General features: G+C 43.9%; 1 pseudogene; it reads left to right on the top strand.

Annotated features, from left to right (window-relative positions):
- LOC147415100 (uncharacterized) overlaps positions 1-16,976 on the top strand; it is a 32,340-nt pseudogene extending 15,364 nt beyond the window's left edge.
- The last annotated feature ends 517 nt before the right edge of the window (positions 16,977-17,493 follow it).

The raw sequence follows: 17,493 nt of genomic DNA on the forward strand, positions 1-17,493 counted from the left end.
AGAAGGATTTTGTGAGGGACCTTGTTAAAGACCTTACAGAAGTCCATCAGTAGTCCATCAGACGACATCTGTATCTCTTCCTTTGTCCACTGATGCAGTCACTCTGTCATAAAAGGCCACTACATTGCCCTTGGTGAAGCCATGCTGGCTGTCTCAAATCACTTCCCTGTCCTCAATGTGCCTTAGCATAGCTTCCAGGAGGATCTATTCCCTGATCTTCCCAGGCACAGAGTTGAGGCTGACCATGATCACACATAAGCAGGTGTAGGCAAGATCACCCATGTTTTTAAACAATTAGAAGTCAGGAAATCATGTTAGAAAGCAGTGAGTAGGAGGTGATATATTCCAAGCTGGTTTGCTTAGTCTTAGCTCCACACTGCTCGTAACCATACTACTCCCAACTGGATGTTTTGAGCACCAGCTGAACTTATGTCCATATTGAAAATATTGAAACAGCGTATAGAAATGTCCACAAATTGACTGTACAATAGAAACATCAGAATTGATTCCAGACAGGAGGATAATATGAAATTTTCAATTTATTACAGTAGACACAACTGATAAAGGCAGATCAACATTTATTACATCAAAGAAATGGAATGCACTGAAAACCATCTGTAAAAAGGAAGGCGGCCAGCTAAGGCCATCCATTCCAGAAGACTAGCCCAGAGTCACAGATAATATTTCTAAACTGACAGGAGTGCCCAAAACTCTGTTCAACAGTCACATCCCATCACATATGTCTCCAGGTTCTTTTGTAGTCACCCTGACATGTCTTTCATGATATGATGTTGGGATTTACATATTAACCCATGCTCCTTTGCATCTGCGACTGCGCCACATTTAAGCAGTGTGGTGGTTTGGTGTCTGGCATGGTTTTGGCTCGGATTTGGCAGTGGGGGAGGGGGCTATGGAGGTAGCTCCTGTTAGGGGCTTCAAGAAGCTCCCCCAGCTCCAATTTTGGACCTGTCTCTGGGCAAGGCCAGACCAATGGCACCTCTGCGAATACCTGTTTAAGAGTGAAAGAAGCCGTTGATTGTGTCTCTCTTTTCTGTTTGTGTTGGTGAGTGAAAAGCGATGGGAGAGAGACAGCCATGTGGACAGTCAGGTCAGTGAGGAAGGAGAGGGGGAGGTGCGCTGGAGCAAAGGTTCCCCTGCGGCCCATGGTGGGATGGTAGCTGAGCCCCTGCAGCCCATGGAGATCAGCGGTGGCCCAGAGGTTGCCCTGCAGACTCCAACTGTGCTGGAGCAGCCCATTGTGTGGAGAGTTGCAGCCCCATGGGAAGGACTCACGTTGGAGCAGTTGGAGAAGGACTGTCTGCCGTGAGAAGGACACCACACTGGAGCAAGGGAGGACTGCAAGGACCTCGCTCTCTGAGGATGGAGGAGCAGTGGAGACATCTTTTACTGGACGGAGTGTAACCCCCATTCCCTGCCCCCTGCACTGCTGGAGCGGAAGAGGGTGCAGAGCTGAGCCTGGGAAGACCAGAGGGGGGGCGGGGGATAGGTGTGTTGTATTTAAGACCTGGTTGTATCTCTCATTCTCCTTGGTGGTGGTGGTTGTTTTGTATTAAATGTATGTTTTTATCCGCAAGTTGAGTTCATCTTTTGCTCGTGACTGTAACTGGTGGGTGAGTCCTCGCTGTCCTTTATCTCAATCTTCAAGCCATTTTGGTTGTATTTTCTCCTCCCCATCCCTCACGGGACAGGGTAGGGGTGAGTGAGTGGTTGCGTGGTGCTTTTGGAGCCAGTTGGGTAGGCTCAAACCATGACAAGCAGCAAGTGCTCATCAACCCAGTGTGGTCCAAATGATGGACCTTGCCTCATACAGATGTCTAGTCTTCTCTCTGGACTTGTTGCATAGTCGCATTGCTGTTCACTATTTCCACCAGTGAGCTATGTAAATTCCACAACACAAAATCTGTGAACACTGCACGTCCTCAGAGGGATCATGTATCTGAACCAGGAGGTGGTGAAATGAGTACACTGTGACATCCACACAGCAGTAAGGCAAAGGAGGGTGGTAGCTATCCTAGTCAGGAGATGGCTTCCTCTCTCCCCAGTTGGTTCTGCCTCCATCATGAGCCATGCTTGCCTTTGCAATCAATGTCTGAGCTAATCGCAGGCCAGGGAGGAGGAGAGCACCTAATTTCTGGAGTCGCATGCACTGGAGAAACCTCTAGTACCTCTAAAGACAAAGCTTTTATTTCATAAAGACATTACTTAGTGAATAGTGTGTATCCATCTCTGCAGGGCTCTCTCCACTTGCTATTCAGACATACCTCTAAATCCTGTCTGTGTTGTCTCTGTGATGGAGATTGTGGGTTCAGGTGCTCTTTTCCTGCTTGGCACAGCTATGGACCAGGAGCAGAACTGAAGTATCGCAAAGCCAGAGTTGTTCATCAACCTGCTATCAGTTGCACCTCACCTGCAGAGGTGAGGCACTATCTCAGATAGACCTGTCTCACTGCATTGCCCATGGAAGTAAAGCCATAATTCATACTTGACAGGATGTTTGGGCATGCAACACATGGGACCAGAACAGCACACATACAAACAGAGGAGACACGCAGGTTAAGCCACACACAGAAAGAACCCAAACATAATTAAAACTATTTATTTGGAGGCTAAACCATGCCCTCCCTGCATGCTTCCATGTGTCATTCCTGGTCATTCGTTCTGCTTCATCTTTTCCCCTCCTCCCAGCTGCCAGCTGCGGCATCAAAGCTGACAACCATAACTGATGGTTTCCAAAAGACATCCATTTTTTTCAGGAATGGTCATTGTCTTTCTTTGCTTTTCTGGGGAACCACCAAAGTTGTCAGCAGAGCCGTGCCTGCATGACTATAGCAGTAACTGCTAGTGTCACTTCTTCATTAAAGGAGTGCCTGGAGCCCTTGATTGTGGAAATAGTGCCTTGAAGTCTAGGGCCTGCAACAGATAGAGTGAACCATCACCTCCAAGAGGCAAGGCCCACAGGTCATTGGGGACTATGGAGAGGAATCACTTCTGTACCTCTCTTGAGCTCTTCACCACTGGGACAGAGACAGCGAATGTCCTTCAGTGAGCAGTGTTAGAGCTGTTTGCTTGGCTCAAGCTGACAGGACCAGATCACAAAGTTTGCTACAGCTACAGACAGCCTGCGTCTCACAGCTCTTGCTCACACATATCTTGTCTTGGAATCCAGCTTTCAAACTTAACTATTAAGTAACCAGTATATCTACACATGGCTGTATCGTGCAGGTCTGTGTATTGCTTCTCTGGTGCCCTTTACATTGTTGATTATTAGATTCACTTAACAAATGCAAAATTCATGGAACACTCAGAAAGAACTATTTGTATGGTAGGGAAAGATGAAAAGGGAACTTAATTTCAAATAAATATTGTGAAATCCTGCTTATACCTCCATAAACATTTTCTCTTCATATTTAAACTTTATAGTGGAGTACAAAGTACAGAGTATCTTTTCATATTCAAAGTTTACAGCAGAGCTTCAAATACATATTAATATAGAAACTGTAATGTATTCTGAGTTAAGATGTCATAAAATCTAGGGCTTTTCACATCATCACTTTTGAAGGTCGGTGCCATATAGAAAAAGAAGCATCTGTATTGGATCAGCATGAGGGTTTGTAATACACTGCAATAAATACTGCAATATATTTCATTTTTATACATTTTTGATGAAGAGGCAAAAGTGCATCTTCAACAGTTGCTTTTCAAAAATTGCTCATCTGTTTGGAACGGCTGTAAAAGAGATTGAAGCTAAACATTATTCATGGATACATTATGGCTCCGCACTGAGACCACAGCTGAAATGAGAAGAGGATTCCAATGATATTTCATTTGGAGTATTGATTTTTCTGAGCTTATCCCACAAAGCTATTGCATGTGTGTTCCAGGCAAGTATGAGAAGATGTAGATTATCCTAGGTGGCTTTCTCTCATAAGTTTATTTTTCTTCGTCAATTTGGTTATAAACATTTTGCTAATTTTGTGCTTTGATTCTCCTGGAACCCCTAACAAGGGTGAAGTCTGCTCCTTCGCAGACTTCTGAAAATAAAACTAACACTTGTGGTTCAGAGAGTGCCTAAATCAGTTCAGAAGTGATGTGTGGAATACTTTTGCCCCTCACTGCATAACAGTGAAAAGTACCAGTTATTTAATGGAGAAACAACACTGGTCAACAATTTAGGTTACTGGGTGCAGAAACCTGGAAATGTCCCGGTCTAAAGCACGAGCATAAGAAACAGCTGCAGTTCCCTGCCTCTACCTGGGGCCTCATACAGGCTGGAAAGGCACAGAAGAATCATAGAATCATTTAGGTTGGAAAAGACCTTTAAGATCATCGAGTCCAACTGTTAACCTAGCACTGCCAAGTCCACCACTAAACCATGTCCCTAAGTGCCACATCTACATGTCTTCTAAATATCTCCAGGGATGATGAATTCACCACTTCACTGAGCAGCCTATTCCAATGTTTGACAACCCTTGCAGTGAAGTAATTCTTGCTAATGTCCAATCTAAACCTTCCCTGGTGCAACTTGAGGCCATTTCCTCTTGTCCTATCGCTTGTTACTTGGGAGAAGAGACCGACTCCCACCTCACTACAGCCTACTTTCAGGCAGTTGTAGAGAGTGATAAGGTCTCCCCTCAGCCTCCTCTTCTCCAGGCTAAACAGCCCCAGTTCCCTCAGCCGCTCCTATAAGACCTGTTCTCTAGACCACTCACCAGCTTCGTTGCCCTTCTCTGGACATGCTCTGGCACCTCGATGTCTGTCTTGCAGTGAGGGGCCCAAAACTGCACACAGCGTTCGAGGTGTGGCCTCATCAGTGCTGAGTACAGGGACACAATAACTTCACTACTCCTGCTGGCCATGCAATTGCTGATACAGGCCAGGATGCAGTTAGCCTTCTTGGCCACCTGGGCACACTGCTGGCTCATGTTCAGCTGGCTGTTGACCAGCACCCCCAGGTCCTTTTCCGTCGGGCAGCTTTACAGCCGCTCATCCCCACACCTGTAGTGCTGCATGGGGTTGTTGTGACCGAAGTGCAGGACCTGGCACTTGACCTTGTTAAACCTCGTAACATTGGTCTCAGCCCATCGATCCAGCCTGTCCAGGTCCCTCTGCAGAGCCTTCCTACCCTCGAGCACATCAACACTCTTGCTCAACTTGGTTTAATCTGCAAACTTACTGAGGGTGCATTTGATCCCCTCGTCCAGATCATCAATAAAGTTATTAAACAGGACTGGCCCCAATACTGAGCCCTGGGGAACACCACTTGTCACCGGCCACCAACTGGATTGAACTCCATTCACCAAACCCCTTGGGCTGGGCATCCAGTCAGTTTTTTACCCAGCAAAGAGTATGTCCATCCAAGCCATAAGTAGCCAGTTTCTGCAGGAGGATGCTATAGGAAATGGTGTCAAGTGCTTTACTAAAGTCCAGGTAGACAACATCCACAGCCTTTCCGTCATCCACTAAGCGGGTCATCTGGTCATAGAAGGAGATCAAGTTATTCAAGCAGGACCTGCCTTTCATAAACCCATGCTGACTGGGCCTGATCACCTGGTTGTCTTGTCCGTGCTGCGTGACATGCTCTATAACCTTCCCCAGCACTGAGGTCAGCCTGACAGGTGTGTAGTTCCCCGGATCCTCCCTCCGGCTGTTCTTGTAGATGGGCATTACATTTGCTAACCTCCAGTCAGCTGAGACCTCCCCAGTTAGCCAGAACTGCTGGTAAATGATAGAAAGTGGCTCAGTGAGCACTTCTGCCAGCTCCCTCAATATCCTTGGGTGGATCCCATCTGGCCCCATAGACCTGTGTATATGTGCAAGAATGGGAGGCAAAGCTGGGATTAGTTTGAGAAATTATAAGATAAAGAGTCCAGACCACAGCCTTTACCTTAGATTTAGTTAGCCACTCTGGAGCCTACCAATATGCATTTTATATCGAGTGACACTTGAAATCAATGACCCAAAGTGTATGCTGGCACACCAAAGTGCAGACTACCATGAGCACACCAGCAACATCCCTGAAGGAGTGAAGAGTAGGGAAGAGGGTGTAGACATGGTAGTAGAGTATTACATCTGGGCAAATTTGGTCTGTCAAGAAGTCTGGTCCTGATTTTTTATTTGCAGCATATTCTTCAGTAGTTAAGCTGCAGAATTTACTTTAGGGTTGCCTGAGACCAGACTGTCTCTGAAGCTCCCCTGTCATCTGGTCAAATGTTCTCATCAGATCACCATGAGGCACAGGATAAAGAAGCAATGGGGTTGTACTGCGGTTACTTCTCATAGCTCAGCCTTGAAGTCAGTCTGACTCCTGGCAGCATAGTCATCCCCTGGAGTAATGGAAATTCCTGCTTATTCTGCATTCCCATGTGCCTGGTGGCTGCTGGTAGGAAGATAACTGCAGATTTTAAGCAGTCTGTAAAATGAAAAAGTCCAGGGAAGAAGAAAAAGCAGTAGTAGTGACTTCAACTTATGCTTCTGTCTGCAGGGCAACAGGATGCTTGGTGGTCAGTGTGGGCACTAACATTCTGCATGGGCGTCTTCTGCGGACTGTTACCCATCTGGGTGCAGCTCAGTGTAAATTGCCAGCAAGGACTAAGGGATTCCCTGCTGTCTTGTGCCATCCCACTCTCTGGGCTGCCTCACAGGGGTTTGCACAGAGTTGCCAATGGCAGCTTTGCTTATGGACTGCATTTCTTGGGGGCGTTTGTCCCCTCCTGATGCAGGACACCAGCATAGGAAGTTTCGATCAAAGCAAATGATCTTTATGGGGCACCTTTTTTTCACAGCAGCTGCAAGTCTGTCACAAGAAACAGCATGCAGTGGTCCTTTTCCTCCTTTTTGGATAAATAGCCCAGAGTCAGTTGAGCTTTCCCCTATAAGAAATAGAGTTTTTTGCTTTCCATGATGGCTTATTTATGTCACTATATATTGAATCCTGCTAGAATAGCCTATTAACTCCAGAATATCAATAGACTGTGCATGTTCCAGAAGAAACTGCATTAACAATAACGTAAAGTAGTTATGATTTTATGAACTCACGATCCTGTACGATCCATTATTAAAATGTTGCAAGTAAACATTGGATTTTATGTTTGAATCTACCTTAGCTGAACAAAGTGAACACATCAAAAAGGCAGGATTGCTATAGTTCAGTGAAGTACTGGGGTGCTTTCTCAAACATTTCACATTATGATGTGAAAATCGCAGACAACCCCCCCAAAAAAAAAAAAAAAAATTCTAATAGAACTTTGTGTTTCTGCCTTTCTTTTTGGTCAACATTTCAGGGTTTTCCAAAACCAAAGAGTCTCATATTATGAATGTATATGTAGTGACCAAGATCTGCAAGTATCTCAAATTTAGCTGCTGATTGTCTCAGCTTATGCCTATCCTTTCTGTGCAATTGCAAACAAACCTTTAATGAAAACAAAACAGAAAAATTTTTCTTAGTTAACTTTTTGTAACTGAATGTTAATTTAGGAGCTCTTCCTGTTAGAGTAGCTATCTAAGAGTTTGATTTTTTCTCTTCTTCTTTTGTTTTTTCTTTTTTGGCTGCAAGTGTCCTTTCCTTTTTTTTTTTTTTTCCCCCTAAAATTCGAATCAAGTAGACACAGAGTGAAAATATTTTCAGTTCTCTGACATTTTTTATTGGATTTAAAAGGTTATTCAGTTTTTACATGGGATCAAGCCTATGGCTTTCAAAGTTTTTGTGGATAGCCACAGAAGGCAAGATATTAATTTGTTGACTGACATACTTTAAATGCAGTAGGCTCAGCTATAAAATGAGCAAGGCTCCAACCTCGGTCTTACTCTTCACAAATAATATGCTAGTCACAAAAGCTAAGTCTTGGGTCACTGGTCTATTTTGCCACTCTTCTCCACCCAGTTTTGGCAAGTAAGTGCATCCTGGAAGTGATCAATTTGGGCCAGAGAAGTTGACGACAGGGTTACAGCATTGGTGGATGAGGGAAGAGCAACTGAGGTCATCTACCTGGACTTGGGCAAAGCATTTGACACTGTGCTGCACCACATCCTTGTCTCTAAATTGGAGAGACATGGATTTGACAGTCAGACCACTCTGTGGATCAGGAATTGGCTGGATGGTCACACTCGGAGAGTCACAATCTATGGCTTAGTGTCTGAGTGGAAACCAGTGGAAATTGGCGTTCCTCAAGGGTCAGTATTGGGACCGGTGCTACTTAACATCTTTGTCAGCGATCTGAACAGTGGGATCGAGTGCACCCTCTTTGCTGATGACACCAAGCTGCGTGGTGCGGTCGACACGCTGGAGGGAAGGGAGGCCGTACCAGAGGGACCTTGACAGGCTGGAGAGGTGGGTCTGTGTGAACCTCATGGAGTTCAACAAGGCAAAGTGGAAGGTCATGCCCCTGGGTCAGGGCAACCCCAAGCACAGATACAGGCTGGGCAATGAGTGGATGGAGAGCAGCCCTGCAGAGAAGGACTTGGGGGTGCTGGTGGATGAAAAACTGGACATGAGCTGGAAATGTTCACTCGCAGCCCAGAATGCCAGTTGTGTCAAGAGCAGCATGGCCAGCAGGTCGAGTGAGTTGACTCTGCCTCTCTGCTCTGCTCTGGTGAGACCCCATCTGCAGTGCTGCATCCAGCTCTGGGGCCCTCAGCATAAGACACACATGGACCTGCTTGAGCAGGTCCAGAGGAGGCCACAAAGATGATCAGGGGGCTGGAGCCCCTCCTCTGTGAGGACAGGCTGAGAGAGTTGGGCTTGTTCAGCCTGGAGAAGAGAAGGCTCCGGGGACACTTTAGAGAGGCCTTCCAGTGCTTAAAGGGGGCTACAGGAAAGGTGGGGAGGGACTCTGTACTAGGGAGTGTGATGATCGGACAAGGGGTAATGGCTTTAAATGGAACGAAGGTAGATTTAGATTAGATGTAAGGAAGAAGTTCTTAACTGTGAGGGTGGTGAGGCATTGGCACAGGTTGCCCAGAGGAGCTGTGGCTGCCCCTCCCTGGCAGTGTTCAAGGCCAGGCTGGATGGGTCTTGAAGCAACCTGGTCTAGTGGAAGGTGTCCCTGCCCATGGCAGGGGGTTGGAACTCAAGGGTCTTTAAGATCCCTTCCAACCCAAATCCTTCTGTGATTCTATGATTGAGCAGATTGATTCGAAAATCTGTATCTTTTCCCATTGATAGCCGCAATAAAGCTTTCAGCAGTGTAAAAGACTAGAAAAACATTCCCTGAAACTATGGCTAAATGGATCTATTTTTCACTCAAACTGTATACCGTATGGGGGCCATAAACTGCCACAGGGTCACATTTAACAGGGAAACCAAGCTAAATGAAATAAGAACAAAGCATGTAACTTCATCTCCGACTTTTCCCACTACCCCCCCAATATGAATCTTAGTGATTTGAAAACTGAGCTGCTTTTGGATTATAAATAAATAAATAAATCACTTCCTTTGACACTCAGCGAATTTAGCTGGAGGCAAAATGAGATCTTTTGAATACTGTTTGTTCTTGCACTGTTTCTGACAGAAGCCCAAAATCCAGCAATAATGGAGTTTAAAAGAGACACTTTCTTCTGAGATCTATAAAGAACAAATAGGTGGAGTGTATCTTGAGTTCAAAAAACCAAAGTAAACATTCAAACCCATATGACAGGGTAGATGTTAGATGGGAGCTTTTAATCTGTTAATGTCTGTTGACGCATTCTCATTGCTGTTCCACAACTTCTGGATGGACTTGCCACTCATGTCACTAAGATACGTGTTGGTTTTCTCCATGCAATGACCACAGATGACTAATGACTTCTGGAACAGATTTATTAATGTTTTGTACTTGTTTCTGTTACTGTCTCTATTTGGACAGAAGAAACAGAGTACCCTCAGGTTTTGTGTTTGTTTTTATTTTTTCCCTTTCATCTTGACAGCCTTACTATTGAAAATATATATACATAAAATTTTTTCATGACCAAGGAAAAGGCTTCTGTGGTGCCCTCAGAAATTGCATTCAAGACATCATTTATCTAGTTTTACTGAATATATCTTTTAAAGCTTATGGTGCAAATTTAATGCAACATTTTAATGTAAGTTTTAGAAAAACGTAACACACTGGAGTCACAATTTTCTACATGTCTACACATCTATTAGGGCCATAATTATTTAATTAAGCTGATGTGCTTCAAAATGGCAAATTGTAGTGCTGGACATGTTATTCCGAAAAGTCTTTGACTGGCAAATCCATCAGTTCTCTTACTGTTTTGCCACTCCTCCCTTCCTGCTAAGATCCATTATCTGAAATAATCACAAATAATCAAACCCTTGTTATCTCTTAAGAAAGTAGAATGATCCTGTCCCTTCACATTGCTCCAAATACAAACGAAAAATCTTGCGAAACATAGAAAACTCACTGAACTTCGTTGCCCGGTAGTGGGGATATTTGTCATAATGCCCTGTGTTCCTCATCTAAATAGGTTTATTGCAATCATTACACACCACTAGCATCAGTACCAGCGCAGCCTGAATGCTGATGTTTTTGTGGAGGCTGTTAGTAAAAGAGACATCAAAGGTGCACTGCAACCGTTTCTTTGTCTTTGTTACAGAATGTTTCAAATCCATTTTCACATCATTCTGAAGATTTTTCTTAGATGATGCCCGCAGTAAAAGCTGTAATTTCCTTTCAGGACAATCCAAGAACCACTGACAGGCCCAAAAGAATAATTGTTGCTACAGTGTGGACAGAGAATAGAAAAAAGGCAGATCATGCCAGGTACGGGTGATACTTTTCTTTGAGAAGATACTGGCACTCTGTAGGCAAATGAAATATGCTAGATACAATTTGCCTGGATCACAGTAAGGCATTCAGGGGAATTGCTAGAGTAGAGAAGCTGGGAATTAGGGAACTGATTGGAAGATGTGTTAGGAAGTAAAGGGACATGACTGGCACTGTGGTAAATAAGGAACTTTCAAACTAGAGGGAAGCTGTTAGAAGAACATCTCAGGTCTTAGGACATGCTGTGTTCAGCTTTTCTTTAGTGACCTTTACACAAGCAAAAGACTTGTAATTCTACTAATAAAACATGCAGATGTTGCAGACCTGGAAGACACCACCAGAAAAGAGAAATGGAATATCATGTAGAGAGAACGAAATGACCTTATGGAATGAAGTGAGAAATGAGAGACAACATAGCATAATGGCTCCAACACTGTACAATGCTATCAAAGAAAATCCTCTTATGAGCTGGAAGTCAATCAGCTGGAATTAATATAGAAGGAGGAAAATCTCCTTGCAGATAGTCAGCTTGGAAGAACAAGAGACACTGATCTGATGTGGTCTTTAAAGAAACAACGAATCTTTACCAGGCAAAGTCACTCTAGCAAAGATGGAGGATATTGATACTTCCCTATAAAACCCTGTAAGAGTCTACCAAGAATTCAAAACACATCTCTAATCACAAAGGCTCAAGACAGATGAATTCAGAAGATCTACACAGTGTGGCTACTAGGATGGTGGGGGGGAATGAAGTACGCGTCCTGCAGAGTGAGAACAGAAAAAGAATACTGTTTGTGTACCTGAGTTTTGATAGTTTGGGCTACTCACTGTTTTCTTTCAGATGGATGTACACTGCCTTTTTCCCTCGAGGGTGGTCCCATCTTACGCTCTGAAAATGCATCTTAAAAAAAAAAAAAAAAATCAAACCAAAACCCAGTCAACTCCTTCCTGTGATTTTGTGAAGCCCAAGCAAGAACATCATCCTGCCTGGTTACTACTTCAGTAACCATTTCAGTAAGGCTGATCTGTAAAGAGTTTTACAGAGCATATATGTGTTTGCAGTGCAGAATCTCATAGTACAGACTTGCTACAAGCAGAATGCGTTAGAAAAACACTCATAAGTAAATATTTCATATGATCCTTAATCAATGTTTTTTCCATCCTTTTCAAATCAAGCAAATGTCACTTCTTTGGAACTTGCTGTCCAACACTTTTGTGACATAAGCTCCCATTAATCGATTCCTTTTTACAAAAGGTATACCTTGAAGTCTTCATCCATTTAGTTCCCAAACTTGGAAAGAGAAAACTTTCTTTTTATGAGCACCAAAGCTTTCAGATTCCATAAATTTCTGAGTTACGAGTAATAAAAATGTTTTGGTTTTTTATTTCTACTGTTAGAATCCAACCACTCTCACAGTATATATCCAATAAAATTTTTAACCTAATTTGCTGCAAAATTTACCTGATAATATATCAGAAAACCAAAACCAAACATTTTTCATCCCTCACTTCAGAAAGTGTTGTAGGTTTAAAGGCGTCTGTACATATACATGTTCAAATAAAACAGTATAGAGGAAGACAAAGTTATTTTCTTTAAAGAAATATTTCCCCATCTCCTGTTCCTGCTTTGCTCTTCCATCGCATACGTGCACTTTTTCCTTCTTCTCATTTCTTGCCTTTAATCCACACAGTTGTAGACACTTTCACAAAAGGAGTGAAGAATGGTCTTCCTGATAATATTTCTTGTACACACTGTATCTTGAAAAAAAATTTCCTTCCTTTGTGTCTGCAAGAGACAGGTTTCCAAAGCAGCCTCACAGAGTACCAAATGACAATGATGTATGGCAAACATTCCCTGAGATTAATTATGGATTAATGAAAATGACGGGAGAAAAGTGGAAGTCATAAAATCCATAGAATGCTTTTGAAAGAATCAATGGAATAAATACACCTGCTTGAGAGACAACTCAATGCATCATCTTGCCTTCTGATAGTATGCAAAGCCATTTTTTCATCCCCCAGTCTTGAATTTCCTTAATGAGTTAACAAGGAGCTCTGTTAAATGAGATCCTATTATACAAGGTAAAGACCTAAACAAGATTTGTTTTTAAGTGATTCAGTATCTGTCATCTTACTATTCAAAATCCAGCTTTAGAAAAATTCATAGGTAACATCCCTCAAAGAGGAAAATTCTCAATGCCTACCTTGATCTTCTCATTACTGATTTTAACGTGACTTGCAGTCTGTCAACACAGTGCAACACATCCAGCACAGATAATCATGATGACTTACTGAATGCCAGATTACCCATTCCTTTTGCCCAGTGTAGCCCCACACAACATCTATTCCAAAATGTGGAGGAAGATCAAATGGCCTCTGGTAGGCTTAGTTTTAGGTCATCTGGATCTGCAGCCAATAGCAGCCCATTTTAACCGACTGCAGGTTTGCATCTAACACCATATCAAACTCTACTAAACAAAGACTCTCTTATTCATGTGGGAAAGACAACACATTATAATAGAGACCTCATGTTATTATGTGCTTTTTGTATCATCCCAGAAAGTGATTTATCTCTCCATGCCCTTTTTGTAAAACAGGAATAAAAATGCTTCCTCTTACTCACCTTTTGCCTGTCTTCCCTGGAGTGTGAGCTATTAGGGTATGAATTCTCTCCTTTGAGTTTATGTAGAGCCTTGCACAGCAGGACCTTTCTGCACTGTGCCATCTGAATAAAATACTTGATAACATTTAACGAACACTGATGTTTTTGGAGTATCCTTGATACTTTGCAAAGGCTTCTGTTACATTCTTATTCCTAAGCAATAGCATGATCCCAGTCATTCTAACACTTGAAATTACTCCTGGAGAGGATGTGCAAGATTAAAGCTTATGAAAAAATATCTCCAGGCTTACATACACTTATGTCTGCTTTATGTACATAATACATTATGATTGTATATTTCCCATAGTGGTTAGTACAGTAGCCCTGAGAACCAGCAAAGAGGATAAATCTTACCAGCTCCTTGGTATTATAGACTACTATAATTAGAAAAAATCCACTTATGAGAAATCTTTCCTCTCAAAAAATATTCCAAGACCTGAGAGGTCCTAAAGGTAGAGCTTAGAACAATTAGTTGCAGACTAGGGTACCAGATACTTCTCAATTTGTGGCCCAAGAAGCTGTGCATGAACTTATCAACTTTATCTCCCTGGAGGCATGGATGGGAAGATGAGTTCTGTCTCTGAATGACCGTGTTACCCCCAGGCTCAGCTTTGGCATGGCCACAGAGCCACCAGTGTTTTGCTTTCCTCCTCCTGGGGCAAACAGAGCAGCTGATGTAATGTAAGATTTTGCGGAAGGGAGTGTCATTTTGTCCTATAGTTTTGCAGTGCCCAACCCAAGCCATTCCAAGTGAACGGAGGGGCTCCCAATGGCATCTCACTAGGTCTGTCTGTCTGTCTGCCCATGCTGCCCTGAGAGGCACTGGAAGGGAAGGCTGAGCTTTACTTTACTTTTAACCTAGACAGGCATTCTGTTGGCTTCCTCCTCCTTACTGCAAGGACAAAATCACTGCTTGAGGCTTTCCAACTCACAGTGCATTTCACCAAAATCTCCAGGCTTTGCTAATCCTGTGTGAGGGCTCCCCGAGGCTGAGGTAGGCTGTTGGGAGCGTGCGGCACCCTGTGTATCAGAGTTCATCAGACAGACCCACGCTCTGCAGGTTCCCCAAAAGGTACCTGTTTGCAAATGAGGCAACAGTAGGCAGATGATTTCTTAGCTTTCCAGAATCTCTGTGGGAGCAGGAAGAGCCACAAAGTAAGACTTTGGTGCATCCAGGTTCACAAACACACACTTAGCGCTACCAACCATTACTTTTGGGGAAGCACCGAGTAATGCGTTCTGTCATCCCTGGGATCTCAAGGGGGCTTCAACATGATGATAAAATTCAACATATGCTTTACTGAATTTGGACTTAGGAAAGTAGATAGGGAGGAGAGAGAGGGGAAGAGTAAGGAGCTGTGTTTTTCTGTCTGCATTTTTCTATCTGCTGATCTTTCATTTCAGTGGAGAACCTGGAAACTCATTTCCCAGGAAATATTCTGACTCTGATTTTCATTTTACATTTCATTTTTGAACTGGTCATCCTACTAGTGTCTCCTGTCCCAAATGCAGATGCAGACCATTGCTACTTCAACAGATTCCCCAGGTGACCTAGAAAGCTCAGTGAATCTTTTAGGCCAGCCCCTTGGCCAGAGCAGCACTACTGTCTACCTCGTTCCTAACAGGTGTTTGCATAACCTCTCCTTAAGCTTTTTTAGCAATGGACTCTCCTCAGCACCCTTTAACAATTGTTCCATTGGTTCATTTTCTGTTGGCTCAGCCATGAACATCATTGATAACCTGACACTTGTCTATGTTGTTGCAGACTACCCCAAATATCACTATTCCTGTCTTGTTCTCAAGGGATATATTCAAAGTTGCATACAAGACGAATTGTGTATTATCTGCCTCCTATTGCTGCTTATATAGCAGGCATCCTTCAGCAACTGTTTGTTGCAGAAAGTCCTTTTGTATCTGATTTTGTTATACAGGCTCCCAAGGTTCTCATTCACCCTTATGTGAGTTGTTTAATACTATTCATTAATACTTTTGGCATGGTATGGGTTCTGTGGAATCTGGCATCATCCTGGTATAAGAGAAGACAGCTTTTGGGTCAGACAATACTGAAAAGTGCCCTGAGGCAGCCGGTCCCTGGGTGGCAGGGTGTGTGGAAGGATTTGGGCAGATTCCTAGGACGGTTATCACCTCCCATAACCTGGGACTTCACACCTGAACAGGCAAGCGATCCTAGCAAACTAACGCACCACCTGATAGAAAGGTGCCTTACCTACCCCAGTGAAACCCAGCAGCTTCTAGCCCTGTACTGGGGCCTGGCCTGTGCCTATCAAGACACAGTTCAATACTCTCAGAGGACTGTGGCTGAAGCAGGGACCGAAACTACATCTGAGAACACTATGGCTGAGATGGGAACCCAAACAACAACGACTACAGTACTTGCCCCAGTAGTGAAGAAGAAACAGTGGATAAGAAAAGCAACAGGTCCATATCCTTGATTAACTAGGGAGGAAGAAGTATCCAATCAAGAAGCTGGTCCTTCAACAAGGAAATCAGAGGAGGAAGAAGTGAGAGAAATCAAACAAGAAGCAGAAACTACTCGGTCCTTAACCTCATCAGAACTTCAAGACCTGCGGAAAGATTACAGCCATCAGCCAGGTGAGCGTATTGCTGCCTGGATGCTCTGATGCTGGGATAATGGGGCCAACAGTCAACAGCTGGAAGGTAGGGAAGCCCAACAGCTGGGATCCCTTGCTAGAGACCGAGGAATAGAGAGAGGAATTGGAAAAGAGACAGCAATTTGCAGTCTCTGGAGATGGCTGCTCTCAAGTGTAAAGGCAAGATACCCATTCAAGGAAGATCTTTCAACCTCACCAGGAAAGTGGACTACTGCAGATGAAGGCATCCAGTACCTGAGAGAACTAGTGGTGCTGGAAATCATCTATAGTGATCTGGACAAAGATAGAGTCCCCAAAGATCCAGAAGATGTTCTGTGCACACGGGCCATGTGGAGGAAGGTGGTTCAAAGTGACCCTGTGTCATATTCTAGCAGCCTGGCTTCAATGTATTACCCAGATACGGATACAGTGACTGTGGAAAGAGTATCTCCTTGGCTCCGAAACTTTGAAGAAAATCTGTGTACCTCATTCTTATGTGACAGCACCTTAGCTGTCAGGGGTGCTCCAAGAAGACAATCCTCTCCTGTGCCGGTCAGAAGGAAAGGAAGCCCTAGACGTATGCCACGTGGTGCACTCTGGTTTTTCTTGCTTGACCAGGGGGAGGACATGAGGAAGTGGGATGGTGAACCCACCTCCAAGCTGGAAGCCCGTGTATGTGAACTGAGAGGGAAGACACCTGTTAAGAAGGCATCACCCAAGAAGGCTGTCAGCGTGGTCTCTGCAAAGTCCCAAGAAGTCAATCAATGATCTCCCAGACATAAAAGAACTGAGATCACCTCCCTTGATCCTGGTGAGGGAACTTCTGGTCTGGCAATGCAAAGGTCAGACAGCGAATATTCTGATGAGGAACAGGAAGAGAGGGTCCCTGCCTTCGGCCAGGAGAAGGAAAGGGATGACTGGGTGTACTGGACTGTGTGAATCCGATGGTCTGGCACATCAGACCCACAGAAGTACAAAGCTTTAGTAGATACTGGTGCTCAGTGTATGTTGATGCCATCAGGGTATAGGGGCACAGAACCCATCTGGATCTCAGGAGTGACAGGGGGATGCCAAGAATTATCTGTATTGGAGGCTGAGGTGAACCTAACAGGGGATGAATGGGAAAAGCACCCCATTGTGACTGGCCCAGAGGCCCCTTGTATCCTTGGCATAGACTACCTCAAGAGAGAGTTTTGCAAGGAACCAGATGAGTGCAGCAATGACCAAAACCAAGCTGGTGCTGGTGCCCAACGATCGAACATAGTGCTTCTCCTGTCCTGAGCATTCATCTTAACAGATGGGACACAAGTTGTAGACCTGGGGAAAAAGACTATCTGTCTGCTAAAGGGCAAGGGATGGTAGTTAATGAGAATGTTAAATCTCTATGTTGGGGATAAATATGGTTTAAGTATGTAGCATCAGTTGTAAGTTGTAAGAAGGATGTACACTAAATTGT

The sequence above is a fragment of the Leptosomus discolor genome, chromosome 7 (assembly GCF_034619465.1).
Source record: "Leptosomus discolor isolate bLepDis1 chromosome 7, bLepDis1.hap2, whole genome shotgun sequence".
Taxonomy (NCBI): domain Eukaryota; kingdom Metazoa; phylum Chordata; class Aves; order Leptosomiformes; family Leptosomidae; genus Leptosomus; species Leptosomus discolor.